This window comes from Salmo salar, chromosome 03, assembly GCF_965601325.2.
Source record: "Salmo salar chromosome 03, fSalSal1, whole genome shotgun sequence".
Taxonomy (NCBI): Eukaryota; Metazoa; Chordata; class Actinopteri; order Salmoniformes; family Salmonidae; genus Salmo; species Salmo salar.
In genome coordinates this window covers 40592865-40617027 of record NC_138293.1, presented here as the reverse complement: position 1 = coordinate 40617027, position 24163 = coordinate 40592865, and the positions used below count along the sequence as shown (strand labels likewise).

The 24163-nt window shown below is 45.3% G+C and overlaps 1 long non-coding RNA gene across 4 annotated transcripts; it reads left to right on the top strand.

The window, feature by feature from the left end:
- The first annotated feature begins 10626 nt into the window (after positions 1-10626).
- On the top strand, positions 10627-23301 carry LOC106599995 (uncharacterized). Of its 4 annotated transcripts, none has more exons than XR_006769131.2 (5): positions 10627-10994; positions 20349-20509; positions 21442-21526; positions 21780-22011; positions 22417-23301. It is a non-coding gene; the product is annotated as an uncharacterized LOC106599995 (long non-coding RNA). The 4 variants fall into 4 exon arrangements; XR_001327648.3 differs by having other exon boundaries at positions 10632-10994; positions 21436-21526; positions 22417-23300; XR_006769130.2 differs by having other exon boundaries at positions 10633-10994; positions 20349-20477; positions 21436-21526; positions 22417-23300.
- The last annotated feature ends 862 nt before the right edge of the window (positions 23302-24163 follow it).

Genomic DNA, 24163 nt, shown 5'->3' with positions numbered 1-24163 from the left:
TAGCGCAGATCCAAACCTATGGAATACAAGTGGGGCTTTTTTTTCTTGAGTAGTGCTCAAAACATGACATTCCATGAGCGCAGCATTAATTTTTCAACTCGAATCAATGAGCCCAATCAGTCCTCCATGACAACAAAATCATAAACAACATTATAGGGCTGGCTAATAAATCCTTGTTTTTGGGGTCATGCTCAGGTTAAACAATTTGGCTAATCTATAATTCCATATTTCCATGTCCTAATCTTGAAGATCAAGGGGTTATTGGAATTTATTTATTGGAATGAGTAGAATTCTGATAGACTTTGGTTTTTAATGTAAAGATATAATTTTATTGTATTATTATATGTAGTAGAAAGCAATGGGTTAGAAGAAGCCTACATAACCAATCCATTAAGTAAAATTTAACATCCATATATGGCCAGTTATGTAAACTTTAACAAACTTTTGCAATTCAATTGGTAACATACATGTTTGTCTTCTTCTAATGCCTCTTAAGGGGAAAGTAATCTAAAAGTAACGTAATGTAATCAGATTTTGCGACTGAGTTTGGGTAATCCAAAAGTTATGTTACTGATTACAATTTTGGACAGGTAACTTAACGGTAACGGATTATATTTAGAAAGTAACCTACCCAACGCTGGTTATAAACTACATCAAACCACATCCACTGCGTGAAGGCCTGTTCGCAAAACTATGTGGAGATACTGTATGCAGGGGCGCAACTTTGGTTTTAGATGTGGGGGGGACATAATTATTATTATTTAATGTATTTATTTTTATCCAGTCAGATAAACACTCCAAACAGCCTAGCCGACCTCTCGGAGGCATCCGCATGGTCCTAAAGCACACCATTACCTCGTTTTGATAAATGATAAAAATGGGGGGGGACAAAAATGCAATTTCAGAATGTGGGGGGGGACATGTCCCCGTCCCCAGTGAAAGTGGCGCCCCTGGAGATATGTGATCAGAGCATGTCAATGTTCTATTTCACACCGAGGCTTGGTGGATATCGAGGGAGTGTTGAAAAGATTTTACACATTGAGAGAGGAACTGTTGTCATTCACAATGGATTAAAAAAACTGACTTGGTTGACTTTCTGTGTAATGAAAATAAAATAACAGAAAACAGCCTCAGTAAGTGTCCCACACGGGTGATAACTGCTCACCTCCAACGCCTGGAAGAGCACTTTGGGACGGACCTTCTTTCTAATCCGTTTGAATGTGTTCCTGGCTCAGCTGATATGCTGGTAAGTGAAATCGAACAGCTGATTGAGCTGTTATTTGACAGAATGCTGCAGTTTTGGAAGTGGTGTAAAGTACTTAAGTAAAAATACTTTAAAGTACTCCTTAAGTCGTCTTTTTGGATGTATCTGTATTTTACTTTAGTATTTATATTTCTGACAACTTTTACTTTACTACATTCCTAAAGAAAATGATGTACTTTTTACTCCATACATTTTCCCTGACACCCAAAAGTACTCGTTACATTTCGAATGCTTAGCAGGACAGGAAAAGGGTCCAATTCACACACTTCTCAAGAGAACATCCCTGGTCATCCCTACTGCCTCTGATCTGATGGAATCACTAAACACATATACTTTGTTTGTAAATTATGTCTGAGTGTTGGAGTGTGCCTCTGGCTATCTTAAAAAAAGAATAATAAAAAATATGGTGCCATCTAGTTTGCTTTATAAAGGAATTTCAAATGATTTATACTTTTACTTTTGATGCTTAAGTATAAAAACCCAAATACTTTTAGACTTTTACTTAAGTAGTATTTTACTGAGTGACTTTCACTTTTACTTGAGTCATTTTCTATTAAGGTATCTTTACTTTTACTCAAGTATGACTATTGGGTACTTTTCCCACCACTGAGTTTATGTTCCTGACTCAAATGGAATACCCTGCTGTCTCCCTCTGAGCATTAATGCCGCGTTAAAAACTACTGGGAACTCAAAACTGGTAACTCGGAAATCTCAGACTTCTGAATTCCGACTTAGGGCGTTCAAGACAACTGGGAACATTTTTTTGAATGGTCATCCAACTCGGAATTCCAACTCGGGAACTCGGGCCTCTTTCTAGATCTCTGACTTTCTGACCTAAAGATCACTGAGGTCATGATTTGGCCGTGTATTTTTCCAAGTTCCAAGTTGTCTTAAAAGCACCATAAAACTCATGATAGGCTATAGTGGTGCGCGGGTCAGCTGTTTGTTTACCCGCACCCGCCCGCAATTGCTAATAACGCATCCACAAATGCCCAATTATATGTCATAAAGTGAAAATCACCACACTGCCAGGTCTCTGACCTCCTCCCTATAAATCAAATCAAATTTATTTATATAGCCCTTCGTACATCAGCTGATATCTCAAAGTGCTGTACAGAAACCCAGCCTAAAACCCCAAACAGCAAGCAATGCATGTGAAAGAAGCACGGTGGCTAGGAAAAACTCCCTAGAAAAAAACTCCCTAGAAAGGCCAAAAACCTAGGAAGAAACCTAGAGAGGAACCAGGCTATGAGGGGTGGCCAGTCCTCTTCTGGCTGTGCCGGGTGGATATTATAACAGAACATGGTCAAGATGTTAAAATGTTCATAAATGACCAGCATGGTCAAAATAATAATAATCATAGTAGTTGTCGAGAGTGCAACAAGCACGTCCGGTGAACAGGTCAGGGTTCCATAGCCGCAGGCAGAACAGTTGAAACTGGAGCAGCAGCATGGCTAGGTGGACTGGGGACAGCAAGGAGTCATCATGCCAGGTAGTCCTGAGGCATGGTCCTAGGGCTCAGGTCCTCCGAGAGAAAGAAAGAAAGAGAGAAAGAGAGAATTAGAGCGAGCATATTTAAATTCACACAGGACACCGGATAAGACAAGAGAAATACTCCAGATGTAACAGACTGACCCTAGCCCCCCGACACATAAACTACTGCAGCATAAATACTGGAGGCTGAGACAGGAGGGATCAGAAGACACTGTGGCCCCATCCGATGATACCCCCGGACAGGGCCAAAAAGGCAGGATATAACCCCACCCACTTTGCCAAAGCACAGCCCCCACACCACTAGAGGGATGTCTCCAACCACCAACTTACCGTCCTAAGACAAGGCCGAGTATAGCCCACAAAGATCTCTGCCACGGCACAACCCAAGGGGGGGCGCCAACCCAGACAGGAAGACCACGTCAGTGACTCAACCCACTCAAGTGACGCACCCCTCGCATGGACGGCATGGAAGAACACCAGTAAGCCAGTGACTCAGCCCCTGTAATAGGGTTAGAGGCAGAGAATCCCAGTGGAGAGAGGGGAACCGGCAAGGCAGAGACAGCAAGGGCGGTTCGTTGCTCCAGCCTTTCCGTTCACCTTCACACTCCTGGGCCAGACTATACTTAATCATAGGACCTACTGAAGAGATAAGTCTTCAGTAAAGACTTAAAGGTTGAGACTGAGTCTGCGTCTCTCACATGGGTAGGCAGACCATTCCATAAAAATGGAGCTTTATAGGAGAAAGCCCTACCTCCAGCCGTTTGCTTAGAAATTCTAGGGACAATTAGGAGGCCTGCGTCTTGTGACCGTAGCGTACGTGTAGGTATGTACGGCAGGACCAAATTGGAAAGATAGGTAGGAGCAAGCCCATGTAATGCTTTGTAGGTTAGCAGTAAAACCTTGAAATCAGCCCTTGCCTTGACAGGAAGCCAGTGTTGGGAGGCTAGCACTGGAGTAATATGATCAAATTTTTGGTTCTAGTCAGGATTCTAGCAGCCGTATTTAGCACTAACTGAAGTTTGTTTAGTGCTTAATCCGGGTAGCCGGAAAGTAGAGCATTGCAGTAGTCCAGCCTAGAAGTAACAAAAGCATGGATTAATTTTTCTGCATCATTTTTGGACAGAAAGTTTCTGATTTTTGCAATGTTACGTAGATGGAAAAAAGCTGTAGGCTGTCTCATCGCTGTCGGTGAACAGGCCTACTGTTGTGTCGTCTGAAAACTTAATGATGGTGTTGGAGTCGTATTTGGCCACGCAGTCGTGGGGTGAACAGGGAGTACAGGAGGGGACTAAGCATGCACCCCTTAGGGGCCCCCGTGTTGAGGATCACCTGGTAAGGGTAGGCAACAAGTCCAGGATCCAGTTGCAGAGGGAGGTGTTTAGTCCCAGGGTCCTTAGCTTAGTGATGAGCTTTGTGGGCACTATGGTGTTGAACGCTGAGCTCTAGTCAATGAACAGCATTCTCACATAGGTGTTCCTTTTGTCCAGGTGGGAAAGGGCAATGTGAAGTGCGATTGAGATTGTGTCACCTGTGGATTTGTTGGGGCGGTATGCCAATTGGAGTGGGTCAAGGGTTTTATGGGATGATGGTCTTGATGTGAGCCAAGACCAGCCTTTCAAAGCACTTCATGGCTACCGACGTGAGTGCTGCGGGGCGGTAGTCATTTAGGCAGGTTACCTTCACTATTTTGGGCACAGGTACTATGATGGTCTGCTTGAAACATTTAGGTATTACAGACTCGGTCAGGTAGAGGTTGAAAAAGGTCTTGCTCACGGCTATGGAGAGCGTGATGACACAGTCGTCCGGAACAGCTGGTGCTCTCATGAATGCTTCAATGTTGCTTGCCTCGAAGCGAGCATAAAAGGCAGTGGGAGTTGGTGAGTGATAATCCATGGAAGGTCCTCCTCTCCACCTCCATCTTCTTCCTAGGAGTTCTTCTGATCGGATCTTTCATTAGTGGCCAGCTCTCTCTCTGACAGGTAGGTTCATTCACGTTTGGCCTTAGGCACAGATTTAGGATTTATAGCATGGGGATAGTCTCGCTACACAGACTGGTTGCCTCCCACAATGTAACCAATGTTCCATTCCGAGACTAGCATGGGGATGTAAATTGACCTAAGACTAACACAAACATCAACATGCAACAGTATGCACACACATCCACAGAAAGGGTGCCTAAACCTACCCAATCACTCAGAATGAGAAGCCAAGAGGGTTTATTTGCATGCAGGAACAGTCATGTATGCTTTTTATGTGTAAGGATAAACCGATATCACGATATGACTTGCTCAGAATGACATTAAATTATCGATATTGGTGCTGCCCACCACTAAAAGATACAGTAGGCTCCCAAAGCCTAAACACACACAAGGTTTTGAGTTCAGAAATGGAATTACTAGAATGGGAATTCCTATTCAAGTCAATGAACGTCTTATGATTATATTTCTATGCTTGTGTTGATATTATGTCTGTGTCCTGCAGGTTCGGGAGGAGGCCAGTGATTTTCAGTACAATGGCTGTTTCATCGCACTAATCCAGTCTACCTCGGTCCGCTGGCCCATGTACTGTGTGCTCAACTCTTTGAGGGGCGTGGGCCAGATATCTAGTTACAGTGGGCCACCAATTGTGCAAGTTCTCACACTTAAAAAGATGAGAGAGGCCTGTAATTTTCATCATTGGTACACTTCAACTATGACAGACAAAATGAGGAAAAAAAATCCAGAAAATCACATTGTAGGATTTTTCATGAATTTATTTGCAAATTATGGTGGAAAATAAGTATTTGGTCAATAACAAAAGGTTATCTCAATACTTTGTTATATACCCTTTGTTGGCAATGACACAGGTCAAATGTTTTCTGTAAGTCTTCACAAGGTTTTCACACACTGTTGCTGGTATTTTGGCCCATTCCTCCATGCAGATCTCCTCTAGAGCAGTGATGTTTTGGGGCTGTCGCTGGGCAACACGGACTTTCAACTCCCTCCAAAGATTTTCTATGGGGTTGAGATCTGGAGACTGGCTAGGCCACTCCAGGACCTTGAAATGCTTCTTACGAAGCCACTCCTTCGTTGCCCGGGCGGTGTGTTTGGGATCATTGTCATGCTGAAAGACCCAGCCACGTTTCATCTTCAATGCCCTTGCTGATGGAAGGAGGTTTTCACTCAAAATCTCACGATACATGGCCCCATTCATTCTTTCCTTTACACGGATCAGTCGTCCTGGTCCATTTGCAGGAAAACAGCCCCAAAGCATGATGTTTCCACCCCCATGCTTCACAGTAGGTATGGTGTTTTTTGGATGCAACTCAGCATTCTTTGTCCTCCAAACACGACAAGTTGAGTTTTTACCAAAAAGTTCTATTTTGGTTTCATCTGACCATATGACATTCTCCCGATCCTCTTCTGGATCATCCAAATGCTCTCTAGCAAACTTCAGACGGGCCTGGACATGTACTGGCTTAAGCAGGGGGACACGTCTGGCACTGCAGGATTTGAGTCCCTGGCGGCGTAGTGTGTTACTGATGGTAGGCTTTGTTACTTTGGTCCCAGCTCTCTGCAGGTCATTCACTAGGTCCCCCCGTGTGGTTCTGGGATTTTTGCTCACCGTTCTTGTGATCATTTTGACCCCACGGGGTGAGATCTTGTGTGGAGCCCCAGATCGAGGGAGATTATCAGTGGTCTTGTATGTCTTCCATTTCCTAATAATTGCTCCCAAAGTTGATTTCTTCAAACCAAGCTGCTTACCTATTGCAGATGCAGTCTTCCCAGCCTGGTGCAGGTCTACAATTTTGTTTCTGGTGTCCTTTGACAGCTCTTTGGTCCTGGCCATAGTGGAGTTTCGAGTGTGACTGTTTGAGGTTGTGGACAGGTGTCTTTTATACTGATAACAAGTTCAAACAGGTGCCATTAATACAGGTAACGAGTGGAGGACAGAGGAGCCTCTTAAAGAAGAAGTTACAGGTCTGTGAGAGCCAGAAATCTTGCTTGTTTGTAGGTGACCAAATACTTATTTTCCACCATAATTTGCAAATAAATTCATAAAAAATCCTACAATGTGATTATCTGGATTTATTTTTCTCATTGTGTCTGTCATAGTTGACGTGTACCTATGATTAAAATTACAGGCCTCTCTCATCTTTTTAAGTGGGAGAACTTACACAATTGGTGGCTGACTAAATACTTTTTTGCCCCACTGTACATTTCATCACTAGTATTAGGTGACATAAGTGTTTCGTGTGGCAAAAGGCTAGGACAGTGTCATACAGCCAATTGACATTCATTTTCCTGCCCAACCTCTTTGAATGCTCCAGTTAAAAACCGGGGGCTTCTAACAGTACAGGATTGCCAATTGTGTTCTCAAATAGGCTACACAGCAGAGGTACATAGAAGTCAGAATACCAAACACAGGAAGTTATTATACTGCATACTACAAACAGTCTTCACGTATAATACATACCCCAACCATCCTGAATGGTTTGCGATGGTGGTGGTGATCCATCCACTGGCTTCCAGTTGAAGCTCGCATCCGCTACAAGACCATGGTGCTTGCCTACGGAGCCGTGAGGGGAACGGCACCTCCGTACCTTCAGGCTCTGATCAGTCCCTACACCCAAACGAGGGCACTGCGCTCATCCACCTCTGGCCTGCTGGCCCCCCTACCTCTGAGGAAGCACAGTTCCCGCTCAGTCCAGTCAAAACTGTTCGCTGCTCTGGCACCCCTATGGTGGAACAAGCTCCCTCACGACGCCAGGACAGCGGAGTCAATCACCACCTTCCGGAGACACCTGAAACCCCACCTCTTTAAGGAATACCTGGGATAGGATAAAGTAATCCTTCTAACCCCCCCCCAAAAAAAAGATTTAGATGCACTATTGTAAAGTGGTTGTTCCACTGGATATCATAAGGTGAATGCACCAATTTGTAAGTCGCTCTGGATAAGAGTGTCTGCTAAATGACTTAAATGTAAAAATGTAAATGTACAGCAGTAATAATAGTTATAGGCTTTAGCCATAGGCTATAACCAGGGCACAGAGTCTTTGCTTGTCAGGAGAAACTAACTCCTGGGCCTAGTAATGTGTTGTCTGGTGGTCCTGGTTCAGTGTCGGAAACCCTGGGGAAGTCGACTGCGAGAATTACACCATCCTGGGCCACAGTGTGGCCTTCGGCTTGGCTACACCTGCCTCGCTCTCTTCGCCTACTTCATACGCGGTTGGAAGATGCTGCTGGTCGCCTTCGCTATACCTGGCTTTTTCTACATCCCTCTGTGATGGTGAGTGATTACCGCGGAGCGTGGCTTAGTGCGCACGCTGCAAACCTGTTGTGTTATATCAATGGACAATGATCATAGCCCTGCAGATCATCACGGGACAATTATGCCATTGATATATGGTTAAAATGTAACTAAATGATATGTGCATGTGAAGACAAACCTGGAAGTATGAAATATGAAACAGAATTATTATTTGCTAAATTGATAATCCTGAGATCAAATTGATTGAGATTATAGATTGAATAATTGATAACTGATCAATTTATTTGCATTGTCATAATTATGATGAACGGTTATGATCCTAAATTGAATTCATATTGAACTGAGTTGCTGAGTTACTTCATTATTTACATTTACATTTTTTTTTTTTTTTTACATTTTAGTCATTTAGCAGACGCTCTTATCCAGAGCGACTTACAGTAGTGAATGCATACATTTCATACAATTTTTTTTTCTTCTTTTTGTACTTGGCCCCCCGTGGGAATCGAACCCACAACCCTGGCGTTGCAAACACCATGCTCTACCAACTGAGCTACGGGGAAGGCTATTATGTCACACCCTGATCTGTTTCACCTGTCTTTGTGCTTGTCTCCACCCCCCTCCAGGTGTCGCCCATCTTCCCCATTATCCCCAGTGTATTTATACCTGTGTTCTTTGTTTGTCTGTTGCCAGTTCGTTTTGTTTCGTCAAGCCAACCAGCGGTTTCCCCATGTGCCTGTCTTCCTCTAGTTCCTGGTTTCACGGGTTTGACCATTCTGCCTGCCCTGAGCTTGTTACACCACCCTGGATTACTAACCTCTGCCTGCCCTTGACCTGTCGTTTGCCTGCCCCCCTGTTTTTGTAATAAACGTTTTTTACTTCGAAACTGTCTGCATCTGGGTCTTCTCCTGAGCCTTGACAGCACGAACCCGCCATGACGGTCCCAGCAGACTCGAACCAGCTCCGCAACGCCGTCTCCTCCCAATGAGAGAGTTGTTAAACAGTCTGGTGTTTTAAAGTTGCTCAGGGGATGTAAAACGCATACAAAAGCCCAGGCCCAGACAAAATAAGAGGACATGGGTTAAAGCACTGTGCTGAACAATTGGCTGGTGTTTTTACAGACATTTTCCAATCCTCACTCGCCAGCAACACGTGCCAGTATTGTGGAAAAACCCAATAATTATACCAATTCCTAAAGCATCTAATCCCTCTGTGCTGAATGACTACTGCCCTGTCGGCTTGACATCCTTAGTAATGAAATGCCTTGAGAAAATTGTGAAAAGTCCTATTCTCAGCGTCACCCAAAAGCTCCTCGACCCATTTCAGTTTGCCTATCAGCCTAGCAGAGGAGTTGATGATGCCATTCTTACCCTCCTTAACATGGTCTATAGACATCTAAAGGGTGCCAAATCCCATGTCAGGGTTCTGTTTGTTGACTTTTCTTCCGCTTTCAACACAATCCAGCCTAACATTCTGGCACAGAGACTCATTCGGGACTTCTCCTTAGATGGGGGGCTGGTTTTGTGGCTGTTGGACTTCCTGAGCCAATGCTCACAGCGAGTCAAAATAGGTCCCCACGTGTCGGACATACGCAATACCAACACAGGCTCTCCTCAGGGATGTGTTTTGTCCCCAGTCCTGTACACTAACAGTTGTACTAGTTCCCATCCTGACAGACACCTCGTTAAGTTCGCTGATGACACTGCCTTGATCAGCGATGACGAGGAACATCATGGCCTGGTCCTAGATGACTTTGTAGAGTGGTGTGAGGAATCACACTTGGTCCTCAATACCAACAAGACCAAAGAGATGTGCATAGACTTCAGGAAGCGTACAACACCTACCTCTGGAACATCTATCAGAGGTCAGAATATAGAGATTGTATTGGAATACAAATATCTGGGTGTCCTCTTGGACAATAAGCTTCAGTGGAGTAAATGTACAGACCTGATCTACAAAAAGAGCCAACAGAGACTGTACTTTCTCAAAAAGCTGGGATCTTTTAATGAAGACTGTACTATACTGACTCATTTTACAAATCTTTCATTGCGAGTATTTTAACTTTTTGTATTGTTTGTTGGTTTGTCAATGCCACTGTCAGCCAGAGAAATATGCTGAGAAGGATTATCACCACAGCAAGCAAGGTACTTGGAGTCAAACAGACAGGCCTGGAAGAGATCTTTAAGGTCAGGGCCCTCCGCAAGGCTCACAAAATCATTTTAGACCCAAGCCACCCCCTGTACCCGGACTTTGAACTACTCCCCTCTGGGCGCAGGTATAGGGCACCCCTCAGCAGGAAAAACACAACTAGACAATCATTTGTGCCAGGTGTGATATCCCTCCTAAATAGCTCAGGGCGAATGTTCCTATCGACTCAGTAAGGCCAGCAGAGGTGACTCTTTTTATTGTTATGTAACTGTTATGAAAGTTGTATTGTCAATTTTGTTTTGTATTTAAACGCCACTTTAAACGTGTACATGACACTGCAACAAAATGTCCCCATGGGGACAATAAAGTAAGTAAGTAAAGAGCCACCATTGTAAGGCACGAGGTGTTGCTTCGTGGTCTTATGGAAGGGTTCTAGAACTTGGCCAAACACCATGACCGTGCGTTGAACACGTTGCTTGAGCAGTTCCACGGGTTGTTTGTCAGGCAGCCTACCACGACCGTGACCTCCCAGCCCCTCAGTAACCCGGCTGTTAGCAGCGCGGCCTCCCCGACTGTAAATGTAGTTAACATTATGCCATAATCCTGTCCGTGTATTTGTACTGTGGGATTCCAGTTCCATGTTTTACAGTAGCCAGACAGTGAGAGGGACATGTGAACAATGTAAGGCCAGCATACTTCTGAGTAAAGTTCAACTAAAGTATACAAACGCCCCGACCTCAGTTCTTATAACAATAAGCAATCTCAACAGTCGGATGTTACAACTGGCGACGAGTGAAACACAAGAGAAGAATGCAATTTACAAGACGAACTACGTGCATACGTGAGTAAACGCAGATCGCAACAACAGCCAAACTAACGTTGGAATCAGCTAGCAAACATCGTACATTACATTACAATACCACGATGGCTAGTTTGCCAAACTTTCCAATATTTGATGTGCGCACAGAACCCAGCATAATCGGCTTGAGGTGGAAAAAAATGGATCAACAGATTCAACAATTTTCTAGTGGCATTCGACATCGCGGATAACAAACAGAAAATGGCATTACTGTTACGCTATGCAGTTCGGATGTGTTCGATATATTTGACACACTGCAAGATACCGGAACAGCTGATGACTATGATACAGCTGTAGCCAAGCTCAATGCATATCTGTCCAAAAGTCAACACAGAATATGAAACCTACGTTTTCAGACAAGCAAGACAAAATGAAAACGGAACCTTGGATGCTTACCACACAAGATTGAGGCAATTAGCATCCACATGTGAGTTTGCAAGTATTGATAAAGAAATCAAGTCTCAGATAATACGAAGCTGCAGTTCCAAGCGCCTCCGCAGGATGGCGCTAAAAGATGGTTCAATGGCTCTCCAACAACTACTTGATACAGGCAGAGCACAAGAGATGTCAGATAAACAAGCCGCAGGCATGGAGAATGCTCAATCAAAATCACAAAAAAACGTTCAGTGTGCGCTGTACAAAATAAAAAAATATGACAAAAGCCAGGGTTACTAAAATGAAAGTGACAAACGTCAAAACAGAACATGCAATAATTTGGAGGAAAATTCCCACACAACGGAGGACAAACAAACTGCCCTGCAAGGGGGAAAAAATGTAAAGGATGTGGAAAGTTGAATCACTTTCAAAAATGTTGTAGATCACAAACCACAGAGTTCACTCCTCCATTTGCTGAAAAACGATCCCAATGGCGTCCGAAACACAAAGTGCATAAAGTGCAGTCACATGATGACAAAAAGACACAAAAACAAGACACCTCACCAAGCTCTCATGATGATGATGATGATTATGTGTATGTTGTGTGTACACTACAGAAACCATCGCAACCAGTTACCATTATGAACACAACTGTGGATGCTATTGTTGATTCGGGAGCAAGCGCTAACGTTGTTGATGATGTCACATATGACAAGTTAAAGCCCCGCTGTGAATTAAAAAAGGCTTAAGCAAACATCTTTGCTTATGGCTAATCTTGAACCACTTCTACTGAGAGGAAAAAATCACAGCACCAGTCGGCTCCAAGACTAAGATGGTGGATTCCACTTTCTATGAAATCAAAGGTGACTATGGCTCACTACTTAGCTGTCAGACAGCAACAAACTTTGGACTTCTGAAAATCATCAACTCTGTGCACTCCAAGTGAACCAGCTGATGGTTCATTCATAAGCCAGCTTACCAAAGAATACCAGGACCTCTTCCAAGGTATAGGAAAACTCAGACTTTCAAGTGAAGCTGGACATTGATGACACAGTGCAACCAGCAGTACAACCACACTAGAGGTTGACCAATTAATCGGCATGGCCGATTAATTAGGGCCGATTTCAAGTTTTCATGACAATCGGTAATCGGTATTTTTGGACACCGATCATGGCCGATTGCACTCCACGAGGAGACTGCGTGGCAGGCTGACTACCTGTTATGCGAGGGCAGCAAGGAGCCAAGGTAAGGTGCTTGCTAGCATTAAACTATCTTATAAAAAACAATCAATCTTAACATAATCGCTAGTTAACTACACATGGTTGATGATATTACTAGTTTATCTAGCTTGTCCTGCGTTGCATATAATCGATGCGGTGACTGTTAATTTATCATTGAATCACAGTCTACTTCGCCAAACGAGTGATTTAACAAGCACGTTCGCGAAAAAAAGCACTGTCGTTGCACCAATGTGTACCTAACCATAAACATCAACGCTTTTCTTAAAATCAATACACAAGTATATATTTTTAAACCTGAATATTTAGTCAATATTGCCTGCTAACATGAATTTCTTTTAACTAGGGAAATTGTGTCAATTCTCTTGCGTTCATTGCACGCAGAGTCAGGGTATATGCAACAGTTTGGGCCACCTGGCTCGTTGCGAACTAATTTGCCAGAATTTTACGTAATTATGACATAACATTGAAGGTTGTTCAATGTAACACCAATATTTAGACTTATGGATGCCACCCGTTAGATAAAATACGGAACGGTTCCATATTTCACTGAAAGAATAAACGTTTTGTTTTTGAAATGATAGTTTCCGGATTTGACCATATTAATGACTTAAGGGTCGTATGTCTGTGTGTTATTATATTATAATTAAGTCTATGATTTGATAGAGCAGTCTGACTGAGCGGTGGTAGGCAGCAGCAGGCTCGTAAGCATTCATTCAAACAGCACTTTACTGCGTTTGCCAGCAGCTCTTCGCAATGCTTCAAGCATTGCGCTGTTTATGACTTCAAGCCTATCAACTCCCGAGATTAGGCTGGCAATACTAAAGTACCTGTTAGAACATCCAATAGTCAAAGGTATATGAAATACAAATGGTATAGAGAGAAATAGTCCTATAATAACTACAACCTAAAACTTCTTACCTGGGAATATTGGAGACTCATGTTAAAAGGAACCACCAGCTTTCATATGTTCTCATGTTCTGAGCAAGGAACTTAAACGTTAGCTTTTTTACATGGCACATTATTGCACTTTTACTTTCTTCTCCAACACTTTGTTTTTGCATTATTTAAACCAAATTGAACATGGTTCATTATTTATTTGAGACTGAATAGATTTTATTGATGTATTATATTAAGTTAAAATACGTGTTCATTGTTCATTCAGTATTGTTGTAATTGTCATTATTACAAATATATATATTTGGCACAGGAACGTAGCAAGATTCACCGCGTGACACACAAGATGCTGATTTCCCAACACTAAAAGCACTCTTTAGCATGAGACATGAACTAACAATAAATGTACAAGCAAACGTCATCCTGAGAGGAACACGGCTCGTTCTTCCAGTCTCTCTCCACAAAAAAGCAATCAACCTAGCTCACACAGGACATCTAGGTATTGTAAAAACAAAACAGCTACTGCGAGAGGAGGTTTGGTTTCCAGGTATAGATGACATGGTGGGAAAAGCAATTCAGCACTGCATTGCATGTCAAGCTGCCACTGCAGAAAATCCTATGGAACCGCCGTCTATGTCGAAACTACCCAAAGGTCCATACTTCTAGCTATCAGGCCATTTTTGCGGTCCTTTCCCATCAGGTGACTACCTACTTGTAGTTGTTGACGAATACTCAAGGTATCCGGAAGTTGAAATTGTAAAGTTCACATCTGCCACTTATGTCATTCCCAAGCTTGACAAAGTTTTCTCCTCCTTTGGAGTACCTGAGATTGTAAAAACGGACAATGGACCTCCCTTCAATGGACAGTCCTTCACAGATTTCAGCCTCTACCTTGGATTTAAACATAGAAAGATGACACCTTACTGGCCGAGAGCTAATGCCGAAGCAGAACGCTTCATGAGAACACTCAAGAAAACTGTCATGGCCACAAACTCTGAAGGAAAACCTTGTTAACAAAATCTCTACAGTTTTCCCAGAAACTACCGTGTAACCCCTCACGGAACTACTCAACAAACCCCAGCAGAGCTGATGTTTGGCAGAAAACTCTGCACTACACTTCCCACAATGCCTCACGTTGCACCAAACACCAAGCTACGTGACACTGACCAACGTGAAAGCAACGCATGAAAGAGACTGCTGACCACAAGAACCAAGCACGACCCTCCACACTCAAACCAGGAGGCACTCTGCTGTCAGCATGTCAAAGGAAAACTCATGACTCCCTACGATCCTAAACCTTACAAAGTTATGAGAAACAAAGATAATGGTGACACGCTCTGGACGTCTGGTTACCAGAAACTCATCCTTCTTCAAAAAGCTCCCACCGTCAGTACTTGACTTTGACTTTGACTTGACTTTGACCCCGAGCTGTCTGAAGAAGAGGACGACCTGAACACTTGTCCACATGCCGCTGAACAACCAGATCAAGACCCATATCCAGATCCAAACCCTCGATACTTTATGAGAACCAATAGAAGACCTCCAAGATATCTCATTGAAGAAATGTAATTAATCAAGTTTAAAGACTGTGAAATAGTTCATGTTAAGGTTATATCTCAAGTGAAATGTATACTGACCAGCAGTGACAACCTAAGATTCTTTATTTTGAAATAAGGGAGGGATGTAATGTAGTGAACATTATGCCAAAATCCAGTCCGTGTATTTGTACTGTGGGATTCCAGTTCCATGTTTTAAAGTAGCCAAACAGTGCGAGGGACATGTGAACAATGTAATGCCAGCATACTTCTGAGTAAAGTTAAACTAAAGTATACAAATGCCCGACCTCAGTTCTTATAACCATAAGGAATCTCAACAGTGGGATGTTACAAAGGCCACCCCGGTTTCCAGAGAACCCCACTTACCTCCCGCAGAACGCTTCGCTGGAGAATCGGGAACCTGTCGGGCGTTTCTTGCGCAGTGTGCTCATCATTGAGTTGCAGCCCTCCTCTTTCTCCTCGGACCGCTCGAAGATAGCGTACCTCATCACGCTGATATCCGGGAGGACTCTTGCCTTGTCTATGGCCTTGTGGGAACAACAGTTGGTTGTATGCTTCAATCTGGAGGAGTTCATGGCGGAGTTGAAGGTTTTCAATTATCCATTGTCTGGGAGAGAGACTGCCCGGAAGTTACTCCAGCTTTGGCAAGACTCCCGCAGTGTGGCAGACTATGTGGTGGATTTCCGCAAGTTGGCGGATTAGAGTGCCTGGAACCCGGAATCGCTGTTCAACACGTTCCTGCACGGATTATCGGAGGAAGTGAAGGACGAGCTAGCAGCTCGGGAACTACAGACAGATCTTGACTCGCTCATTGCCTTGATCATGCGGATCGATGCATGGCTACGGGAACGTAGGAAGGAGAGGAGATCCGATTCCACTCGCCCGCCCAAGGATTCCAACTCATACCGGAAGTCCCCGACGTCTCCATGGCCGAGAGGACCCGAGGCTACCCGATTCCCCCCGAGAGTCTCAGAAGTCTGCCGATTCACCTTTTCCCAAGCCGATGCAACTAGGCAGAGCTAGGTTATCCCCAGTCGAACGTCTACACCGGCTTCACACAAAGAGTTTCCTGTATTGCGGGACTACTGGTCATTTCGTGTACTCCTGTCCACTAAAAAACCAGACTCACCGGTAGGGGCGAGTACACTGGTGGACCATAAGGAGAACTTTTCCTATTCCTTTACTCGCACCCCATTCCATGCCATCCTGCTGTGGGGGAACCTGTCGAAATCTCTCCGGGTACTCATCGACTCTGGGGCCGATGAGAGTTTTTTTTGGGACGCTACCCTGGCGTCCGAGCTAGGCATCCCCACTCAGCCCCTCTCCATTCCTATGGACGTTACGAGCACTCTATATGCAGGGTCCCCCACAATACGACTCCCATCAACCTACTAGTTTAAGGGAAGCAAAGCGAGGCTATCCAATTTATGCTAATCAAGTCTTCTCAGAACGGGCTGGAGCCGGTTCTGCCACGCCCATTGTCTGAAGTCAGCGCAGCCTGCCCTGGGACATCTTCCTGTAGGCTCAGAAGTTGCACTGGACCTCTCTGCCATTCCCGCGGAGTACCAGGACCTCTGGGAGGTTTTCAGTAAGGCCCCAGCCACTTTACCTCCTCTGCACCGATCCTATGACTGCGGGATCGACCTTCTCCCAGGCACCACACCGCCCCGGGGACGACTGTACTCTCTGTCGGGTCCGGAGACCAAGGCTATAGAGACCTACATTGAAGACTCCCTAGCTGCAGGATGTATCTGTCCTTCTGCCTCCCCGCCCGTGCATCGACTACCGGTGACTCCATGACATCATGATGAAGAACCGCTACCACTCATCGCCTCGGCCTTGGAGACGCTCCAGGGGGCCACCGTTTTCTCCAAGTTGGACGGGCAGAACGCCTGCCACCTGGTGCGGATACAGGACGGGGATGAGAGGAAGACTGCCTTCCACACAGCCAGTGGTCACTACGAATATCTGGTCATGCCATTTTGCCTTACCAACGCCCCGCTGTGTTCCAGGTCCTGGTTAATGACGTTCTCCGATACATGATGAACCAGTTTCTCTTCGTCTACCTCGACGACATGCTCGTTTTCTCCCACTCAGCCCAAGATCACGTGCTCCACGTCCGGCAGGTCCTCCAGCGCCTCCTGGAGAACCAGCTTTTTGTGAAAGCGGAGAAATGCAAATTCCATCACTCCACCATCCCCTTCCTTGGTTACATCATCGCTGCAGGAAACGTACAAATGGATCCCGGGAAGGAGAGAGCGGTGGTGGATTGGCCGCAGCCAATGACCAGAGTGCAGCTGCAACATTTCCTGGGATTTGCCAACTTTTATCGCCGCTTTATCCGTGATTACAGCACCCTGGCTTCCCCTCTGTCTGCACTCACCTCGCCCAAGGTTCCGTTCTTGTTGTCCCCAGCTGCTGACTGGGCAATCGTGAGTTTCTCGGGGTGAAGATGGCGTTGGAAGAGGAGACACTGGTTGGAGGGAGCGGAACATCCGTTCATTGTGTGGACGGATCACAAGAACCTGGAATATCTCCGCACCGCCAAAAGTCTCAATTCCAGGCAAGCTAGGTGGGTGCTGCTTTTCACACAGTTTAACTTCTCCCTCTCCCTACCGATTTGGGATCCAAGAATATCAGGCGGGATATGCTGTGACGCTGCTATAGCCCCACGGCTACAGCCTCGGACCCCGAGTCCATCCTTCCCATCTCGTGTCTGGCGACGGCACTCAGCTAGGGAATAGGGAAGCAGGTCTGTGAGGCACAGCATCCCAGCCAAACCCCGGGGGGGCCCAGACAACCAGATGTTTGTTCCTGATGCTGTCCGCCCCTCGGTCCTGGAGTGGGCCCACTCCTCCAGGCTTACCTGCCAATCGGGCTCCCGTTGGACCCTGGCCTTTGGGCGGCAACACTTTTGGTGGCCTACCATGGTTCCGGACGTTTCCGCGTTTGCCACCGCCTGCACGTTCTGTGTGCAGAACAAGACTCCTCGGCAAGCTCCGGCTGGTCTCCTTCAACCACTGCCTGTCCCTCACTGTCTCTGGTCTCACATATCCCTGGACTTTGTCACGGGTCTCACCCCGTCTGATGGCAACACCACCATCCTGTCTGTAGTGGACTGATTTTCCAAAGCCGCCATTTCCTTTCTCTCCCCAAGCTACCCTTTGCCAAAGAGACTGCCCAGCTCATGGTGCAGCACGTCTTCCGGATCCATGGACTCCCAAGGAACATGGTCTCCGACCGGAGTCCTCAGTTCTCATCCCAGTTCTGGAAGGCAATCTGCACACTCATGGGTTGTCGGCCAGCCTGCCCTCCGGGTTCCACCCTCAGTCCAATGGAGCCAATCGACCTGGAGACGACTCTTCGCTGCCTTGTCTCCGCCAACCCCACCACCTGGAGCCAGCAACTCGTGTGGGTTGAATACGCCTGCAACACCCTCCGTTGCTCTGCCACCAGGTTCTCGCCTTTCGAGTGTTCCCTGGGTTTCAGCTCCCGAGGTCGGCATACCCTCGGCCCAAATGTTTGTCCGCCGCTGTCGCCGTACCTGGAAGAGAGCCCGGTCAGCTCTTCTCAAGACTATCTCCAGGTATCGACGGCAAGCGGACCTTCACCTTTTCTCCGGCTCCCTGCAAACTTTCCCCCCCGTTTTATCAGCCCTTGCCCCATCTCCAAGATCATTAGCCCATCTGCTGTTCGTCTTCTGTTGCCCCGTACCCTCCATATAAACTCAGCAAAAAAAAGTCACTTTTTCAGGACCCTGTCTTTGAAAGTTAATTCGTAAAAATCCAAATAACTTCACAGATCTTCATTGTAAAGGGTTTAAACACTGTTTCCCATGCTTGTTCAATGAACCATAAACAATTAAGGAACATGCACCTGTGGAATGGTCGTTAAGACACTAACAACTTTCAGACAGTAGACAATTAAGGAAACAGTTATGAAAACTTAGGACACTAAAGAGGCCTTTCTACTGACTCTGAAAAACACCAAAAGAAAGATGTCCAGGGTCCCTGCTCATCTGCGTGAACGTGCCTTAGGGATCCTGCAAGGAGGCATGAGGACTGCAGATGTGACCAGGGCAATAAATTGCAATGTCCGTACTGTGAGACGCCTAAGACAGTGCTACAGGAAGGACAGCTGATCGTCCTCACAGTGGCAGACCACGTGTAACAACACCTGCACAGGATCGGTACATCCGAACATCACTCCTGCGGGACAGGTACAGGATGGCAACAACAACTGCCGAGTTACACCAGGAACGCACAATCCCTCCATCAGTGCTCAGACTGTCCGCAATGGGCTAAGAGAGGCTGGACTGAGGGCTTGTAGGCCTGTTGTAAGGCAGATCCTCACCAGACATCACCGGCAACAACGTCGCCTATGGGCACAAACCCACCGTCACTGGACCAGACAGGACTAGCAAAAAGTGCTCTTCACTGAGGAATCGTGGTTTTGTCTGGGGGTGATGGTTGTATTCGCGTTTATCGTCGAAGGAATGAGCGTTACACCGAGGCCTGTACTCTGGAGCGGGATCGATTTGGAGGTGGAGGGTCTGTCATGGTCTAGGGCGGTGTGTCACAGCATCATCGGACTGAGCTTGTCATTGCAGCCAATCTCAACGCTGTGCGTTACAGGGAAGACATCCTCCTCCCTCATGTGGTACCCTTCCTGCAGGCTCATCCTGACATGACCCTCCAGCATGATAATGCCACCAGCCATACTGCTCGTTCTGTGCATGATTTCCTGCAAGACAGGAATGTCAGTGTTCTGCCACGGCCAGCGAAGAGCCCGGATCTCAATCCCATTGAGCACGTCTGGGACCTGTTGGATTGGAGGGTGAGGGCTAGGGCCATTCCCTCCCAGAAATGTCCAGGAACTTGCAGGTGCCTTGGTGGAAGAGTGGCGTAACATCTCTCAGCAAGAACTGGCAAATCTGGTGCAGTCCATGAGGAGGAGATGCACTGCAGTACTTAATGCAGCTGGTGGCCACACTAGATACTGACTTACTTTTGATTTTGACCCCCCCCCCCCTTTGTTCAGGGACACATTATTCAATTTCTGTTAGTCACATGTCTGTGGAACTTGTTCAGTTTATGTCTCAGTTGTTGAATCTTGTTATGTTCATACAAATATTTACACATGTTAAGTTTGCTGAAAATTAACGCAGTTTACACTGAGAGGACGTTTCTTTTTTTGCTGAGTTTACATCCCACTTTTCATGTGTCTAGAGTTAAACCTATGTCTAACAGCCCTTTGTCCCCTGTTTCCAGGCCCACCCCCCTTCCCCGTCTCATTGACGGCCAACCGGCGTACACAGTGTGGCGCCTCCTGAAGATTCGACCACAGAGCAGGGGATTCCAGTACCTCGTTGACTGGGAGGGTTATGGCCCGGAGGAGAGGTGCTCAGTCCCCGCTGCTAAATGACTAAAATGTAAGAAATGGGGAAATAATTCAGGGGCAGCTAATTTAGGGGCAGCTGTAACGATCTAGAATTTGAATCTTGCTACACACACAAATTCCAAGATTCAAATTCTAGATCGTTACAGCTGCCCCTGAATTAGCTGCCCCTGAATTATTTTCCCATTTCTTCACAATGCAAGATTCAGCCCCGAGATTAAGGCCTCTAGATTAAGGACTCTAGATGAAGTCCTCTAGATTAAGGCCACTAACTTGTTCTGGTATGTCTGGTAAGTATGTAGGATGGGGGTAAAAAGTGCTCAGAATGAAGGACTCCCAAGTATGGAATGTCTCACAATTACCACAACAGCAGAACTTCTGTGCAATTCTGGAAATTCAGCATGTGTGTGTGTGTGTGTGTGTTTATACATGTTTTCCTACGTTATCAGGACCAGAATGTCCTGACAAGTCAACAGAATGTCCTGACAGGATTTTTTTTTTGGAAAAGTCTGGACTTTTTCCTAGTCCTAAATTTGTTAAAATGCTGTTTTAGGCTTTAGAGTTAGGTTTAGGGTTTGGTGTTAAGGTTAGGAGTTAAAAATAGGATTACTCCCCCAAAAGTCCTGTAAATTCATGGAGAAAAAAGGTGTGTGTGTGTGTAGGTGTGTCGGTTCTTCTTAGCAGCATTTTGGATGACAAGCTCCACCTCCTTTACCCGGCCCTGCAGCAGCAGCCAGCGAGGAGATTCCCCTAGAGACAGACAGAACCCCCACACACACATGCGCACACACAAAAGTACTGTTATATATAATGATGGTAATAACCGGGTCATTTTGCAGAGTGTAAAGTATTTTGTTCCAGCCCAACAGCAACACACTTGATTTATGTCTATGATCTCAGTAACCTATTATTTAGCGTTGTGTAGTGTTGAATCCTGTGTCCTCCTTGTGTTTCGCAAAGGAGCAGTGGTAGAGAGCAGAAGCAGGGGTTTCCTAGACCTCAGCCGCACCACTGACATGAGAAACATCTCCATCCTCAACATCATGCTCTGGTAAGGGCCACTTCGACTGGGTTCATGGTTGTCACTATCTGGTAATGCTAGAAAAGACAGAAATGATGCTTTTTAACCCCACATTTTCAACCACACAAACCGTATCCTTAACCATCATCTGAAACTGAAAACATATCTTATCTACATGCTCATCAGTTCACCAATCTGTATTTTGCATGGCCATCCCATGACTTTCATTCCCTCTCTCTTCTCACCCTCTTTCCCTTTCTCTCTCTGACCCTCTCTCCCCCAGGGCAGTGAACTCCATGATTTTCTAGTCTCTCCCTCAACACCACCAACATGAACGGCGACTCCTACCTCAACTACTTTAACTTGGCACTAACAAGATCGTGACCTACATGAGCTCCTGGGTTCTGAATCGACGTTCCCGGCGACCCACTATCCTCTTCTCCTTGCTGCTTTTCTGTGGCATTCATGCTGCTCGTCATCAAGCTGGTCCCTGAGGATCTGTGTCTGTACCACAGGTATGACAAAACACTTATTTTTACTGCTCTACTTCTGTTGGTAAACTGTTTATAATAGCAATAAGGCACCTCAGGGGTTTGTGTTGCATCGTGCCTAAGAACAGCCCTTACCCATGGTATATTGGCCATATACCACACCCCCTCGGGCCTTATTGCTTAATTATACTCTTTGAGGAAAATGTCTATCTATCAAAAGCCCAGCCCACCCTGTAAATCTCTAGGACTAGGGTTAGGGAATCTGTTAATCTTAATTGAACTATTATTGACGGAAACTGCTACAAGTAGCTGTAATAACAGGTTGTAGTATATATTATGTGCTGATAGGTGTATTGTGTTGTAGTAAAATGACTGGTCTGTATTGTGTTTCCTTGTGTGGTTTCCTGCCCTGCTCCTGTGTCCCCTCAGATCAGCACATCCTGTCCCAGGTACTGGCGTTGCTGGACGTGTCTGGGGGCGTACTGTTTCCTCTACCTCTTATCCACTGCGCTCTTGTACACTGGCCTGGGCATGGCCTCCATGGAAGCACGCATAGAAAGCATCCTCTCCCCCACGTCATCTACATCAGTGTGTGGTGGGGGGGGGGGGAGTTTGTGTGTGCCGGTTTGTGTGTGTGTTTGTGTCAGGTATGGATGATTTCATGCATTAGCAAGCATGAATGTACACTGAACACAAATATAAACGCGTCATGTAAAATGTTGGTCCCATGTTTCATGAGCTGAAATAAAAAAAAATCACAGAAATGTTCCATACGCACAAAAAGCTTATTTCTCTCAAATTTTGCAGAAATGTGTTTCTACCCCTGTTAGTGAGCATTTCTCCTTTGCCAAGATAATCCATCCACCTGACAGGTGTGGCATATCAGGAAGCTGATTAAACAGCATGATCATTACACAGGTGCACCTTGTGCTGGGGACAATGAAAGGCCGCTTTAAAATGTGTAGTTTTGTCACACAACACAATGCCACAGATGTCTCATGTTTTGAGGGAGCGTGCAATTGGCATGCTGACTGCAGGAATGTCCACCAGAGCTTTTGCCAGAGAATTGAATGTTAATTTCTCTACCATAAGCTGCCTCCAATGTCGTTTTAGAGAATTTGTCAGTACGTGCAACCTGCCTCACAACCGCAGCCCACTTGTAACCACACTAGCCCAGGACCACATCCAACATCTTTACCTGCGGGATCATCATGCTGAGGAGTATTTATGTCTGTAATAAAGCCCTTTTGTGGGCGAAAAAATCATTCTGATTAGCTGGGCCTGGGTCTCCAGTGGGTGGGCCTGACTGCCAATTGGGGGGGGGGGGGGGGGGGCTATGGCCTGCAAGGCCCACCCATGGCTGCCATGTGAAATCCATAGATTTAGGGTCTAATTTATTTATTTCAAATTACTTATTTCCTTCAATGAACTGTGACTCAGTAAAAACGTTGACATTTTTGCAGGTTGTGTTTATATTTTTATTCAGTATAGTATGCATGAACCCAGATCTACGATGTTCTGTGCCATTATGATTGAATATACATATGTAGGATCTTAATTTGATCTCCCTGCAATGCAGGAAATGTAAAACTTGTAGTGTATTTGAGGTTTAAAAAGGCTTCTGAAGTTTGTAATTTCCACTTTGAAATTTTAGACTTCATTTTCCCTTACAAAAAATGTATCAACGCTTACAACAATGTCCATTAATTATAATCCACATAGTGTCTTCAGAAAGTACTCATACCCCATGACTTGTTTCACGTTTTGTGTTACAGCCTGAATTCAGAATGTATTACATGTTTCTCACCCATCTACACACAATACCCCAACATGAAAACATGTTTATAGAAATCTTTGCAAATATATTGAAAATTAAATTCAGAAATATTTCATTTACATATAAAAAGCAACAGTTCATGGCACAACAGCTTTACCCCATGTGACCTACTTGTTGTGTGTATGTACTGACTTGTATGTGACTGATAGATGCACACACACACCTCATGTTAATGTATGTCAATTGTAGTTTTTTTTGTCTGTAAGGTCTTTTTCGTTATGAGTCGGACCCCAGTAAGACTCAAATCAAAAACCTTTGCTATGACACTCCAAATTGAGCTTGGGTGCATCCATTTCCTTTTGATTATCCTTGAGATGTCGCTACAACTTGATTGGAGTC